Source organism: Pelodiscus sinensis, chromosome 26 (genome assembly GCF_052426305.1).
Source record: "Pelodiscus sinensis isolate ZL-2025 chromosome 26, ASM5242630v1, whole genome shotgun sequence".
Taxonomy (NCBI): Eukaryota; Metazoa; Chordata; order Testudines; family Trionychidae; genus Pelodiscus; species Pelodiscus sinensis.
In genome coordinates this window covers 1,980,998-1,994,702 of record NC_143077.1, presented here as the reverse complement: position 1 = coordinate 1,994,702, position 13,705 = coordinate 1,980,998, and the positions used below count along the sequence as shown (strand labels likewise).

General features: G+C 55.6%; 1 protein-coding gene across 2 annotated transcripts in view; it reads left to right on the top strand.

Moving 5' to 3' along the window:
* The first annotated feature begins 13,460 nt into the window (after positions 1 to 13,460).
* The window catches only part of RUNX3 (RUNX family transcription factor 3), a 102,735-nt gene continuing 102,490 nt past the window's right edge, over positions 13,461 to 13,705 (top strand). Inside the window, exon 1 of one of the 2 annotated variants that reach the window (XM_075908531.2) lies at positions 13,461 to 13,685. The gene's annotated coding sequence lies outside the window, so the exon portion shown is untranslated. The remainder of the gene's footprint in view (positions 13,686 to 13,705) is intronic. The other variant, XM_075908529.2, reaches the window with a different exon arrangement.

Sequence of the window (13,705 nt, the reverse complement as noted above, 5' to 3'; positions counted from 1 at the left end):
TGCCTGTGCCGAGTGAAAACGAAACTCGCGGGTCACCCAGAGTGGGGCCTCAGAAGGGTTTGGCGGCGAAGGGCTGCTGGCTGCATGTAAGCCCATTTGACCTGCATCTCCAACAGGCAGCGGAGCTGCAGAAACGGTTCCTACTGATGACTGAAAGAGGGGAGACGAGCGGGCTGGGGGCAGGCAGGTGGGCAGGTCCGGAGGCTCGCGCCTGAGTCAGCTGGCTCGGGCTGTGGGGCCATAACGGTCGTGAGACGTTCCTGCTGGGGGGAACCAGGGGTCTGAGCCTGCTCTCGCCCCCCTTGGGGAGTTTCAGAAGCTGGGCTCCAGCTCCAGCCCAAACGTCGCCCGTGGGTGAGCGGCACCGCGCTGCCATGCAGACGTACCCTCGCCGCTGAGACTTGCCATCCAGCGAGGGACCAGCCGAGGCACCTGCTCTCGGAGGGTTTTAGCATCCCCCCCGGGACTGCCGGCCATGCTGCTCGTTTCCCAGCGATACGGCGTTTGCCTGCGGGGATCAGTCCTTGGAGCGTGGGGGTAATTTCAGATTCCCGGGGCTGGAGCTCCCAGGGTGTTTCTGCAGTCACTGGATGGCAGCACAGACGGCCTCTTCCGCTCTCCGGGAGCTGCAGGGAGCTGCCCAGGTGCCTCTGGCTTGCAGGCTAAGCAGGGAGCAGCAACAAGCACACAATGACCCTCCCTCCCCCTCCCCCTCTCCCTCTCCTTGGTCTCAGTGCTCAGTTTGTGACTCCTTCACTTTGCATCTATGTGAACCAAGGCAAGCCCATGTCCTGGAAGATCATGGGGAGTTGTGTCATTGCATTTGAGTGAATGAGAAGTGCGTGTGCGTGTGCGTGTGCGTGTGCGTGTGTGTGTGTGTGTGTGTGTGTACAAGTACTACAGTAAAATAACATTATGAAAGTGGCAAAGTCAAGCACTCTAAAGTTAGGAAATGCCAGTTAAGGATGCCTATGCAACCTTAATTCCTCTCTTTGTGCATATGCCTTATGATGCAGCCTTTAATTACATATGAGTTTTGCCCTGGATCCCATGCCTCATTCAGTTCACATAGATGTATGGGTGGGTGCATGGGGATGAGAAAGGAACAGCTGTGTATCACAGACCCTATACTGCTCACCTCTAGTAGGGAGTCTCCTTTAGCTAGAGCAAATGGAGCTGAGTTGCTGCTGGTCTGAGGTTCCAACTGGCCATAGCATACAGCACAGGGACAGATGACAAGTCCTAAACATCTGTGGTTTTGTTGTAGTATGTTGTGGGGGGGTTGAGATTTTCCGTAAAAACCTGCTTTTCAGATATTCTACACGCACTAATTTATTCCAGAGTAGCAAGTTAACAAAAGATTCTTTTTCTTTTTCTTTTAGCGGAGGGCAATAAGATTGTTTTTCCTAACCAAAAGCTGCTAGCTGTTTGATATGGCTCCTAGACAGGAAAAGCACAGGCAGTTATTTGCATACTTTATGGTCCAGGACTCATGGAGCTAGACGACTCCATTTACAGAATTGTGTGACTGCATTTTTAGGGAAAAGGAGCCCGTCTCAGTACTATTTCTCTAGCGATGACTTTCCCCTGCCTCTTCGTGCCCTGCAATGCCCTGGAGTTGAATGAAACTAAAGCTCCTGTGTGTTCTAAGCCAGTGACTCTCAACTCGAGGTACATGTACCCCTGGGTACGTGGGGATGCGTGCGGATAGTTAGGATCCTGGGGGTATGTGCAGTTGGGGTCCTGGGCACATGGGGGTACATGCGGATAGTTGGGGTTCTGGGCACACGGGGGTACGTGCAGATAGTTGGAGTTCTGGGCACGCGGGGGTACGTGTAGTTGGGGTTCTGGGCACACGGGGGTACGTGTAGTTGGGGTTCCGGGCACGTGGGGGTACGTGCGGATAGTTGGGGTTCCGGGCACATGGGGGTACGTGCAGATAGTTGGAGTTCTGGGCATGCGGGGGTACGTACGTGTAGTTGGGGTTCCAGGCACGCGGGGGTACGTGCGGATAGTTGGGGTTCTGGGCACGCGGGGGTACGTGCAGTTGGGGTTCTGGGCACGCGGGGGTACGTGCGGATAGTTGGGGTTCTGGGCACGCGGGGGTACGTGCGGATAGTTGGGGTTCTGGGCACGCGGGGGTACGTGCGGATGGTTGGGGTTCTGGGCACGCGGGGGTACGTGCGGATGGTTGGGGTTCTGGGCACGCGGGGCTACGTACGTGTAGTTGGGGTTCTGGGCACGCAGGGGTACGTGCGGATAGTTGGGGTTCTGGGCACGTGGGGGTACGTGTGGATGGTTGGGGTTCCGGGCACACGGGGGTGCGTGCGGATAGTTGGGGTTCCGGGCACGCGGGGCTACGTGTAGTTGGGGTTCTGGGCACGCGGGGGTACGTGCGGATAGTTGGGGTTCCGGGCACACGGGGGTGCGTGCGGATAGTTGGGGTTCCGGGCACGCAGGGCTACGTGTAGTTGGGGTTCTGGGCACACGGGGGTACGTGCGGATAGTTGGGGTTCTGGGCACACGGGGGTACGTGCAGATAGTTGGGGTTCTGGGCACGTGGGGGTTCGTGTGGATGGTTGGGGTTCCGGGCACACGGGGGTGCGTGCGGATAGTTGGGGTTCCGGGCACGCGGGGCTACGTGTAGTTGGGGTTCTGGGCACGCGGGGGTACGTGCGGATAGTTGGGGTTCTGGGCACGCGGGGGTACGTGCGGATAGTTGGGGTTCTGGGCATGCGGGGCTATGTGTAGTTGGGGTTCTGGGCACGCGGGGCTACGTGTAGTTGGGGTTCTGGGCACACGGGGGTACGTGCGGATAGTTGGGGTTCTGGGCACGCGGGGGTACGTGCGGATAGTTGGGGTTCTGGGCATGCGGGGCTACGTGTAGTTGGGGTTCTGGGCACACGGGGGTACGTGCGGATAGTTGGGGTTCTGGGCACGCGGGGGTACGTGCGGATAGTTGGGGTTCTGGGCACATGGGGGTACGTGCGGATAGTTGGGGTTCCGGGCACATGGGGGTACGTGCAGATAGTTGGAGTTCTGGGCATGCGGGGGTACGTACGTGTAGTTGGGGTTCCAGGCACGTGGGGGTACGTGCGGATAGTTGGGATTCCGGGCACGCGGGGGTACGTGCGGATAGTTGGGGTTCTGGGCACGCGGGGGTACGTGCAGTTGGGGTTCTGGGCACGCGGGGGTACGTGCGGATAGTTGGGGTTCTGGGCACGCGGGGGTACGTGCGGATGGTTGGGGTTCTGGGCACGCGGGGCTACGTACGTGTAGTTGGGGTTCTGGGCACGCGGGGGTACGTGCGGATAGTTGGGGTTCTGGGCACGTGGGGGTACGTGTGGATGGTTGGGGTTCCGGGCACACGGGGGTGCGTGCGGATAGTTGGGGTTCCGGGCACGCGGGGCTACGTGTAGTTGGGGTTCTGGGCACACGGGGGTACGTGTAGTTGGGGTTCTGGGCACACGGGGGTACGTGCGGATAGTTGGGGTTCTGGGCACACGGGGGTACGTGCGGATAGTTGGGGTTCTGGGCACGTGGGGGTACGTGTGGATGGTTGGGGTTCCGGGCACACGGGGGTGCGTGCAGATAGTTGGGGTTCCGGGCACGCGGGGCTACGTGTAGTTGGGGTTCTGGGCACGCGGGGGTACGTGCGGATAGTTGGGGTTCTGGGCACGCGGGGGTACGTGTGGATAGTTGGGGTTCTGGGCACACGGGGGTACGTGCGGATAGTTGGGGTTCTGGGCACGCGGGGCTACGTGTAGTTGGGGTTCTGGGCACACGGGGGTACGTGCGGATAGTTGGGGTTCTGGGCACGCGGGGGTACGTGCGGATAGTTGGGGTTCTGGGCATGCGGGGCTACGTGTAGTTGGGGTTCTGGGCACACGGGGGTACGTGCGGATAGTTGGGGTTCTGGGCACGCGGGGGTACGTGCGGATAGTTGGGGTTCTGGGCACGCGGGGCTACGTGTAGTTGGGGTTCTGGGCACACGGGGGTATGTGCGGATAGTTGGGGTTCTGGGCACGCGGGGCTACGTGTAGTTGGGGTTCTGGGCACACGGGGGTACGTGCAGATAGTTGGGGTTCTGGGCACGCGGGGCTACGTGTAGTTGGGGTTCTGGGCACGCGGGGGTACGTGTAGTTGGGGTTCTGGGCACACGGGGGTACGTGCAGATAGTTGGGGTTCTGGGCACGCGGGGCTACGTGTAGTTGGGGTTCTGGGCACACGGGGGTACGTGCGGATAGTTGGGGTTCTGGGCACGCGGGGGTACGTGTAGTTGGGGTTCTGGGCACGCGGGGGTACGTGCGGATAGTTGGGGTTCTGGGCACGTGGGGGTACGTGTGGATGGTTGGGGTTCCGGGCACACGGGGGTGCGTGCGGATAGTTGGGGTTCCGGGCACGCGGGGCTACGTGTAGTTGGGGTTCTGGGCACACGGGGGTACGTGTAGTTGGGGTTCTGGGCACACGGGGGTACGTGCGGATAGTTGGGGTTCTGGGCACACGGGGGTACGTGCGGATAGTTGGGGTTCTGGGCACGTGGGGGTACGTGTGGATGGTTGGGGTTCCGGGCACACGGGGGTGCGTGCAGATAGTTGGGGTTCCGGGCACGCGGGGCTACGTGTAGTTGGGGTTCTTGGCACGCGGGGGTACGTGCGGATAGTTGGGGTTCTGGGCACGCGGGGGTACGTGTGGATAGTTGGGGTTCTGGGCACACGGGGGTACGTGCGGATAGTTGGGGTTCTGGGCACGCGGGGCTACGTGTAGTTGGGGTTCTGGGCACACGGGGGTACGTGCGGATAGTTGGGGTTCTGGGCACGCGGGGGTACGTGCGGATAGTTGGGGTTCTGGGCATGCGGGGCTACGTGTAGTTGGGGTTCTGGGCACACGGGGGTACGTGCGGATAGTTGGGGTTCTGGGCACGCGGGGGTACGTGCGGATAGTTGGGGTTCTGGGCACGTGGGGCTACGTGTAGTTGGGGTTCTGGGCACACGGGGGTACGTGCGGATAGTTGGGGTTCTGGGCACGCGGGGGTACGTGCGGATAGTTGGGGTTCTGGGCACGCGGGGCTACGTGTAGTTGGGGTTCTGGGCACACGGGGGTATGTGCGGATAGTTGGGGTTCTGGGCACGCGGGGCTACGTGTAGTTGGGGTTCTGGGCACACGGGGGTACGTGCAGATAGTTGGGGTTCTGGGCACGCGGGGCTACGTGTAGTTGGGGTTCTGGGCACGCGGGGGTACGTGTAGTTGGGGTTCTGGGCACACGGGGGTACGTGCAGATAGTTGGGGTTCTGGGCACGCGGGGCTACGTGTAGTTGGGGTTCTGGGCACACGGGGGTACGTGCGGATAGTTGGGGTTCTGGGCACGCGGGGGTACGTGTAGTTGGGGTTCTGGGCACGCGGGGGTACGTGCGGATAGTTGGGGTTCTGGGCACGCGGGGCTACGTGTAGTTGGGGATCTGGGCACGCGGGGGTACGTGCGGATAGTTGGGGTTCTGGGCACGCGGGGGTACGTGCGGATAGTTGGGGTTCTGGGCATGCGGGGCTACGTGTAGTTGGGGTTCTGGGCACACGGGGGTACGTGCGGATAGTTGGGGTTCTGGGCACGCGGGGCTACGTGTAGTTGGGGATCTGGGCACGCGGGGGTACGTGCGGATAGTTGGGGTTCTGGGCACGCGGGGGTACGTGCGGATAGTTGGGGTTCTGGGCACGCGGGGCTACGTGTAGTTGGGGTTCTGGGCACGCGGGGGTACGTGCGGATAGTTGGGGTTCTGGGCACGCGGGGCTACGTGTAGTTGGGATTCTGGGCACGCGGGGGTACGTGCAGTTGGGGTTCTGGGCACACGGGGGTACGTGCGGATAGTTGGGGTTCTGGGCACGCGGGGCTACGTGTATCATAGAATAATAGGACTGGAAGGGACCTCGAGAGGTCATCGAGTCCAGCCCCCCGCCCTCAAGGCAGGACCAAGCTCCACCTACACCATCCCTGACAGATGTCTATCTAACCTGTTCTTAAATATCTCCAGAGAGGGACATTCCACCACCTCCCTTGGCAATTTATTCCAATATTTGACCACCCTGACAGTTAGGAATTTTTTCCTAATGTCCAATCTAAACCTCCCCTGCTGCACTTTAAGCCCATTACTCCTTGTCCTGTCCTCAGAAACCAAGAGGAACAAATTTTCTCCTTCCTCCTTGTGACACCCTTTTAGATATTTGAAAACCGCTCTCATGTCCCCCCTTAATCTTCTTTTTTCCAAACTAAACAAGCCCAGTTCATGAAGCCTGGCTTCATAGGTCATGTTCTCTAAACCTTTAATCATTCTTGTCGCTCTTCTCTGTACCCTTTCAGAGAAGATACGTGCGGATACGTGCGGATAGTTGGGGTTCTGGGCACGCGGGGCTACGTGTAGTTGGGGTTCTGGGCACGCGGGGCTACGTGTAGTTGGGGTTCTGGGCACGCGGGGGTACGTGCGGATAGTTGGGGTTCTGGGCACGCGGGGCTACGTGTAGTTGGGGTTCTGGGCACTGGGGTACGTGCGGATAGTTGGGGTTCTGGGCACTGGGGTACGTGCGGATAGTTGGGGTCCTGGGCCAGAGTGTGCCACGTGTTCGGAGTTGGTGGTTTCGTGCAGCGCGCCGCCTGCGATGGTGGCCTGGCCAAGCTGCCTGCAGCTGCCTGTGACTCGTCTTGCCCGGTTTGGCGCCAGCGCGGCTTGTTTGGGGTGTTTCCTTTGCGGAGGAGAATGCACAAAAAGCTGCTTCTGCCGACCAGCCTGCTCCGGGGGGCGAAGCCAGGCCCCGAACCTGTGGGAACCTGTCCCTCCGAGTGGCCGCCCCCTCCCCCGGCTGGTTTCAGTGTGTGAGCTGGAGAATGCAGCCTGGGGGGCACAAGGCATAAACGAGGGCAGGGAGCAGGGGACTTTGCATAGTTTCCGGCCGCCAGCAATCGACAGGCTTGTGCAGCTGGTTTTCCACAGCTGGTTTGTGGTCATCGTAGCATCTGGGAGCCCCAGCCAAGGGCATCTTGTGCCAGCTGCTGTACAAATACTGAGCAAAGTCCAGTGCCACCCCCACAGGCAGTCACTGATTTGGGGGGAGGGGAGGTCTCGGTTTGGGGGGCTCCCACTCTTGTAACCCCACCCAGGGCCTGGTAGGAAACCTGCTGGAGAACATGTAACATTTGACTCCGGGGGGGCGACGTGGGGAGCAGCGTCCCATGAGTCCAACTGAAGTTGGTGGGAGCAGAGGGTGTTCCCAGCATTTCTGACCCCAGCACCGCTCGGATCAGGTGTCCGTGTCCGTGCCGCTATTTACAGAGCTCAGCTACAGGAAAACTAACCAAAGACCCTGATCTCAGTCGCTGGTGGCGTGTCCATACGCGAAGGTGGCTGTAGCGCTCTCCTGAGGGGTAGGACTGGATATTTCTATTTCAAGAGCGTCCAGAGGGTGTGTCTAGACTACGTGCCTCTGCCGACAGAGCCATGTAAATTAGATACCACAAGGCCGGGGCGGCCCGTCCATATAGATGAACCAGGCGGTCGCCTAGGGCGCCAAGCTAAATGGGGCGCCAAACGTTGGCGCAATATCAGTGAGGGGTTTGGAGGGGGGGTGCCGATTGCAGGGTCGCCTAGGGCGCCAGTTGCTGGCAGCTCGTCTACGGCCGCCCCTGCACAAGGCATAAGGGATCGGTCGACAACGGCTTTCCCTGTCGACTGATCCGCGTCTTGACTGCCGTGTTGTGCCGACAATCAGCTGAGCTGGCACAGCGCGGCGGCCATTCTTATTTGAATGAAGCGGGGGATATTAAATCTCCTCTTCACTGGCTATGTCGGTATGTCTGTCGGCAGAGGCATGTAGTCTAGACACACCCAGAGAGACCCACCGGGAGGGGGACCCCTGTGACGTAGTGGGGGTACCTGGCTGGTTTCTATGCTGCTGGCTCTGGGGTAACCCCCACTGGCTGCCGTGGGTACCACGACCCAGCAAAACAGGATGAGTCACTATGCAAAACAGTGGCCAGACACCCCACATGGAGAGGAACAAAGGAAGGTGGATGCTGCCCTGGCTGGGGGCAGGGCTGGAAGAGAGTTGGTTAGTTCCTGTCTGGAAAGCAGGGGAGAAGGAGCTGGGGAGGGGGGCTGGGACTCCCCTATCTCAAGGGGAGCACTGAGGCCTCTTAGCCCCAGTTCCTGTAACCAGATTACATCTGTGCTTCGCTGTGCTGGAGGAACAATAAACCACCCTCAATTCCACTGGCTGGTGGAGTCTGTTTGTGCCATTTCGGGGTGCAGGAGACGGGGAACCCCCAACGCGCCGTCACAACCCCGCTGTCCTATCCACAGCACAGCTCTCCGTGAGACCGGCCTCTGCCTGAAAAGAGGTGCTTACGTCAGGGTCTGTAATCTCTGGCGCTCTCGAGGTGGTTCTTTCTGTTCTGTTGTGTGGTCCGGGAGCTATTCGCATGGACTCGGAGAGCTGTTCCTCTGTAATGCATCCATGCCACCAGATTTTGGGTGCATGTACAAACACTCAGTGATGGCTAAGCCTTGAACGGAAAATCCAAAGCCATCATTTTAGAGTCTTTCCTACTTTTGGTGAGCTCACCATGTTACCCATTTTGGGCTCCATTGCACTTCAGAGCTGCCAAGTTAACACCCTCCTCCTGCACCCGGCCTTTTTTAAATGGACCGAATACTTTTGTGTGTGGATTGTGTTCTAAAGTTTGCCAGAACTTTATAGAATGTGAGGTAGGCACTTTGTATTTCTACAGGTCATCAGAGATAAAATATACCAGCACCTACATTACACACCCGTAGATGCATATGGATGTGCATTATAAAATGCAATGCCGGATTAAGTTGTTAATTTCCTTGAAACACAGCATAAGCTTCTGGTACAGAATATAGATAACATATGGAATACCCATCCATTTCTAGACCACATAATAAGCCCTTGCATTTGACTGCACGAGCAAAATTGGAGTATTTAGATTTAAAGACACACCCATGGAAAAAATGCAGCAATTTAAAGAAGGGAGAATTTTATCATAAAGAAAACAGCTGGGGATCATTTCAGAGATGAGTATAACAAGAGGAGCACCAAGGGGGAGGCGCTTCGGCTGCCCGCAGGATGTTTTGTGCCACAGGGCTGGAGCAAAGCAATGAGAAAGCCGCTCTATCCAAGCCCCAAAGGATTAACACAGCGCAGAGTAGAATAATCCTGGGATACCATCTGCTGAGCCACCTTGGCCAGTAAATTTGTGGGCATGGCTTGGGGGAAAGGGGCATGGCCACTTCTCTCTGCACCCTAGGGATCCCCAGCTCTCCGAGTGGCCCTGGGGGACATTTGGAGCAGGTGTAAATCCGAGCAGCTATGCCAGAGATCCAGACCTGGATCAAGGTGGCTCAGTTGTCTCTGCACCCTCTCTCCACTTCCTAAATGGCAGGGGTAGTTTTCCAGGGGGCCTGTCCTTGGCCTAACTTTGCTTCCATTGAATTCAACAGCTTTGAAAGTCCCAGGCCTTTTCCTCATGGGCGGAAGGAATCAAAACTAGCAACTGAATGACCCAGTGGCCCCCGAGCGCATGGTCCACACGCTTGCTGGGTCAGCCATGCACAGACAAATGTTGCGTCGTCGGGAGGATACATCTATTATCCCCCTTTTGCACAGGCAGCATTGACTTCGGGTGTGTCTACACTGCACGGCTCTTTCGGGAGGCCAGAGGTTTCCTGAAATAGCTACCCTGCATCTACACAAGCCGCCCGTTATTCCGAAATGTTTTTCAAGCTAACGGGAGTGCTATTTTGCACAAGGGATAAGGGCTGGCTCGCAACAGCGCGTGATTTCGAAATGTGGCGCAGTGTAGTCGCGCCAAACTTCTAAATAAGCCAGTTGGAAATGGATTCGAGATAAGAGACACGGTTTGCCCAGCGCAGGTTGCGTTACTTATTTCAAGTTTAGGTGCACCCGTCAGTGGGATCAAGGCACGTGTAGAGGGAGGAGACCAAATTGCTCTTTCACAGAATGGGGCAAGAGGAATCTTTTGTCCCCTCCAGCTCCCCAGAGACCCAGAATTAAGCCCTGTCCAAAGTCTCGCTGAAGATGGCCGTGGGTCTTGGACTTGGCAAGCGGGGCTGGCCGGCGACACAACACTTGTGTGGACAAGTGGGGCCTGGGGAAAGGAGGATGCTGTGGTCTGAGAAGATACAAGGCAAATGGAGACAAGGTGACACTGTCCAGGGCCATCGATCCCAGGTCTAATGCACTGAAGTTTCTCAAAGCTGCTTTGGTACGTTGCCCCTCCTTTTGCGCTGTAAGATGGTCACTGGGCCGTCCCCATGCCCGAGCCCCGGGTCTCGCAGTTAGCTGTTAACGCAGTGCGCACCCTCTGCTGTCAGGAGACAAGCTACGGGGCTAGATGGACCATTAATCTGACTCTTATGAAGGGCAAACAGTGTCCCAGGGTTTTGAGCCCCAATAAATAAGATCCAGTTTCCCCCGTCTCCATATTAGCATTCCAGGAGTCAATAACACCTCCCCCCTTCCAGGACCCCTGCGCTCTTGTGCGAAAGCCAAGACTGGGACACCCAGTGGTGGCGAACGTGGGATGATAGAAATACTGCTCAGTCACGCTCCTGTGACTGGAAATACCACAACCCTTGGCACTTCTGGCCTGCAGATTTCATTCGGATTTAATTTGCTGTGAGTTTCACTTCCTCAAATATCTTCTTTTTTTTTTTTTTTGGGTGGGGGGAATCTCTGCATTCAAGTTAGTTCTTTTTCCGTCTATGGGTAGATCCCTGCAGATTTGCAGAGACCCGCTTTATATCCGTGGGGATCCATATTCGTGGGTGTGGATATCTGTGGCTCATTTTTGCTGATGCGGAGGTGGATGTGGATACAAAATTTGATGGCCACACGAGGTTCTACCTGTAGGGCTCCAATGAAAGCTAGTTCTTGAGTTGGGCTCTGCAAAAACACACACAGGATCATATCTGAATGGCGCTTATTAAGGACACGAGCCACTTGGCCCCACCGGCGCTCACTGGTTATGGAGGCATCAGTCCTGCGTCAGCTTGGTTCTAGAAACTAGTGATGCTTCTTAAAAATAGAAGCCAAATTCTGCTCTCGCTCGGGGCTCAAACAAAAACCTCTTTCAAATCAACTGCAAATCTCCTCGTTTGTCCTTGGCCCAGACCATTAATCTGGGGCAAGCCTGAAGGAACTTCATTGGTTCCAACAGTTACTGTGAACTTAGTGTTCCAGTGCCGCAGAGACCAGAATTCGACCCAATGGGAGTTGTGCCTCATTCAAGGAGCAGAGACTGCTGGGATTGGAGTTGTTCTGGGTTTACGCTGGTGCCACTGAGGCCACAATCTGGTTAACACTGACTAACTGACCACTTGCCTGGAGGGACCTAACAACCAAATAGGAATACCTGAAGGGTTGGGAGAAAGAGGAGATGGGCCCTTTGTCTGGGTGTGTCCAGTGAGGACCCTGCTAGAAACCAGTAATAATGTGGTGGATTAACTGGGGGCGAAGAGGAAAGAGTGAGAAGAAAATGTAGTTCATTGTCAGGGAAAGCTTCCTAGCCACGAGAACCGTTACAGTGGGATGGTCTTCCAAGAGGAGTGAGTGGAACCATCGGCCTCTAGGGATGGCCATTTACAACCCACCATGCTACGGCACCTAGAAAAAGTGCACCTAGACCACCTCTGGCCATTTGTGGGGTGTGCGTGTGTGTGTGTGTGTGTGTGTGAGAGAGAGAGACTTGTTGTGAGGGCGTGTGTATTGTGCCAAATCCTCCATGCTACTCACCTGAGTTAATGCTACTCATTGTGAGTAAGGAAACAGGTAAGTCAAGTGTAAGAGGAAAATGATGTATTTGTAATGTAATGGCTCTGAAGAGGCCAGGTCGGGAGCCAGGTGCCCATTGTGCCAGAGGCTGTACCAATGCAGAATGAGAAGACAGCCTGGGCCCCAAGGAGCTTACTCTGTAAATGTAAGACCAGAGACACTAGCTGGATCCAGCCTGACCAACCCAGGAGCACAGGGAACCAGTGGGACAGTATTGGTCAATGGGAACGGCTACGCGTGGTCTCTGGGTACCAGCGGCCTCCGCGTGAATACGTTTTCTGTAGGTATGAAGGCTAAAGAGGGTTTTCAGGCTTTGCAGATGTTTATGCTGCCAGTTCTGATGGCTCTTTAAGTGACGTTTTATTAATAGCCCTGAACCATCTCGTGCCAGGGGATTTTATACAGCTCCCCCCCAGGAAACCAATGGGACGTTTACTTAAAGAGTGAGGGCCCAAGGTGTATCTCTCAGGTATGCTGGGAGCTTTATTTCCTGAGCAGGTGAAGTTCTCCCCTAGGAGAAGGCCCATATTGAATCTATATTCTATTTGACCATGATTTTGAGGGCCATGGGGCCAGATTCTCCAAGGGATGTAGGCCCCTAGAGGTGAAGATAGGCACCTCCTAGGATTTTCAAAAAGCACCTGTGTGAGTTGGGCACCAAACCTTGGAAAATTTGTCCGTTTGCAATTACCCACGAGCGGCTAGCAAAGCATCCTCATTAATAACTGGGAGCCAGCCAGCATGAACAAAGGCCTCGGCCTCAGGCCAAGTTAACACTCTGCGTTAAGTTTGATTTAAAATCTGCATCTCCTGCTCCAAGAATAGTGTAGCTGGAGTCAACGTACCATAAATCGAATTTCTCTGGTGTTCCCACTGCAGGAAGGCAACAGGAGAAATTCTCCCATCAACTTCCCTTACACCTGTGGAGTACCGGAGTCGAGAGAGACCCCATCAGAGTTTGATTTAGTGGGTCCTGACTAGACTCACTAAATCAAACCCCAGAAGATCAATCTCCGGAGCATCGATCTTCCCGGAAATATAGACAAGGCCTCCAAAGCTTGCAAGTTCAGTCGCCTTTATAATGAGATTCTTCACCTTGAAAGAATGACGAATGGCCACAACTCCTCTTCTTCAGCTGAGTGTGTTTGTTCTGCTGCATGTGCTTTGTGTTTTTGCTTAATACTAATTCACATCAAATCCCTGTGAAGAAGAGCCACCCATCGGCACATATGGAAATAGTCTCGACATGCAGTAACGACAATCAGCCAAGAGAGCTGGGAGTTAGAAAGCCATGTACAGCTAAAAATTATGATACAGACAAGTGGTAAATGTGGGAGAAAAGGCAGTTAAAAGGAGAAAACCACTGAATGTAAATGGGTTATTACTTCAATCAACCAATTAGGAATCTGAAGTCTCTTGTCTGTCGCTTTTAGAACAACAAAATAATTAATGAAAAGGAAATGCTTCAATGAGTCTAAGTTCTGCTTCTGTATGTCATTCACCAGAAGGTCCGGGAGAGTCAACCAGGCCTCCCATGAACTAATAAATATAAACCATAAAAAAAAAAAGAAGCAGCAGCCACAAAGTTGTTTCATGCCCCGTTGACATCATGGGTCAGCTGACTCTCTTCTTCCACTCAGCGAATGACTAGCTGGAGTCTTTTCTGTCTCCGAACCGGGGTTGAGTTAACACTCTTTCAGGCCTCATAGGCAACCACAGAACCACAAGCAAACTGCAATCTCCAATTTAGAAGAGTACCTGAACCTCAGCGAGGAGGTTTTCCCCCCTCTGGTTGTTAACACCAGCTGTATTTTTGTCTGTCTAGGGTAAGTTCCATTCATTCATT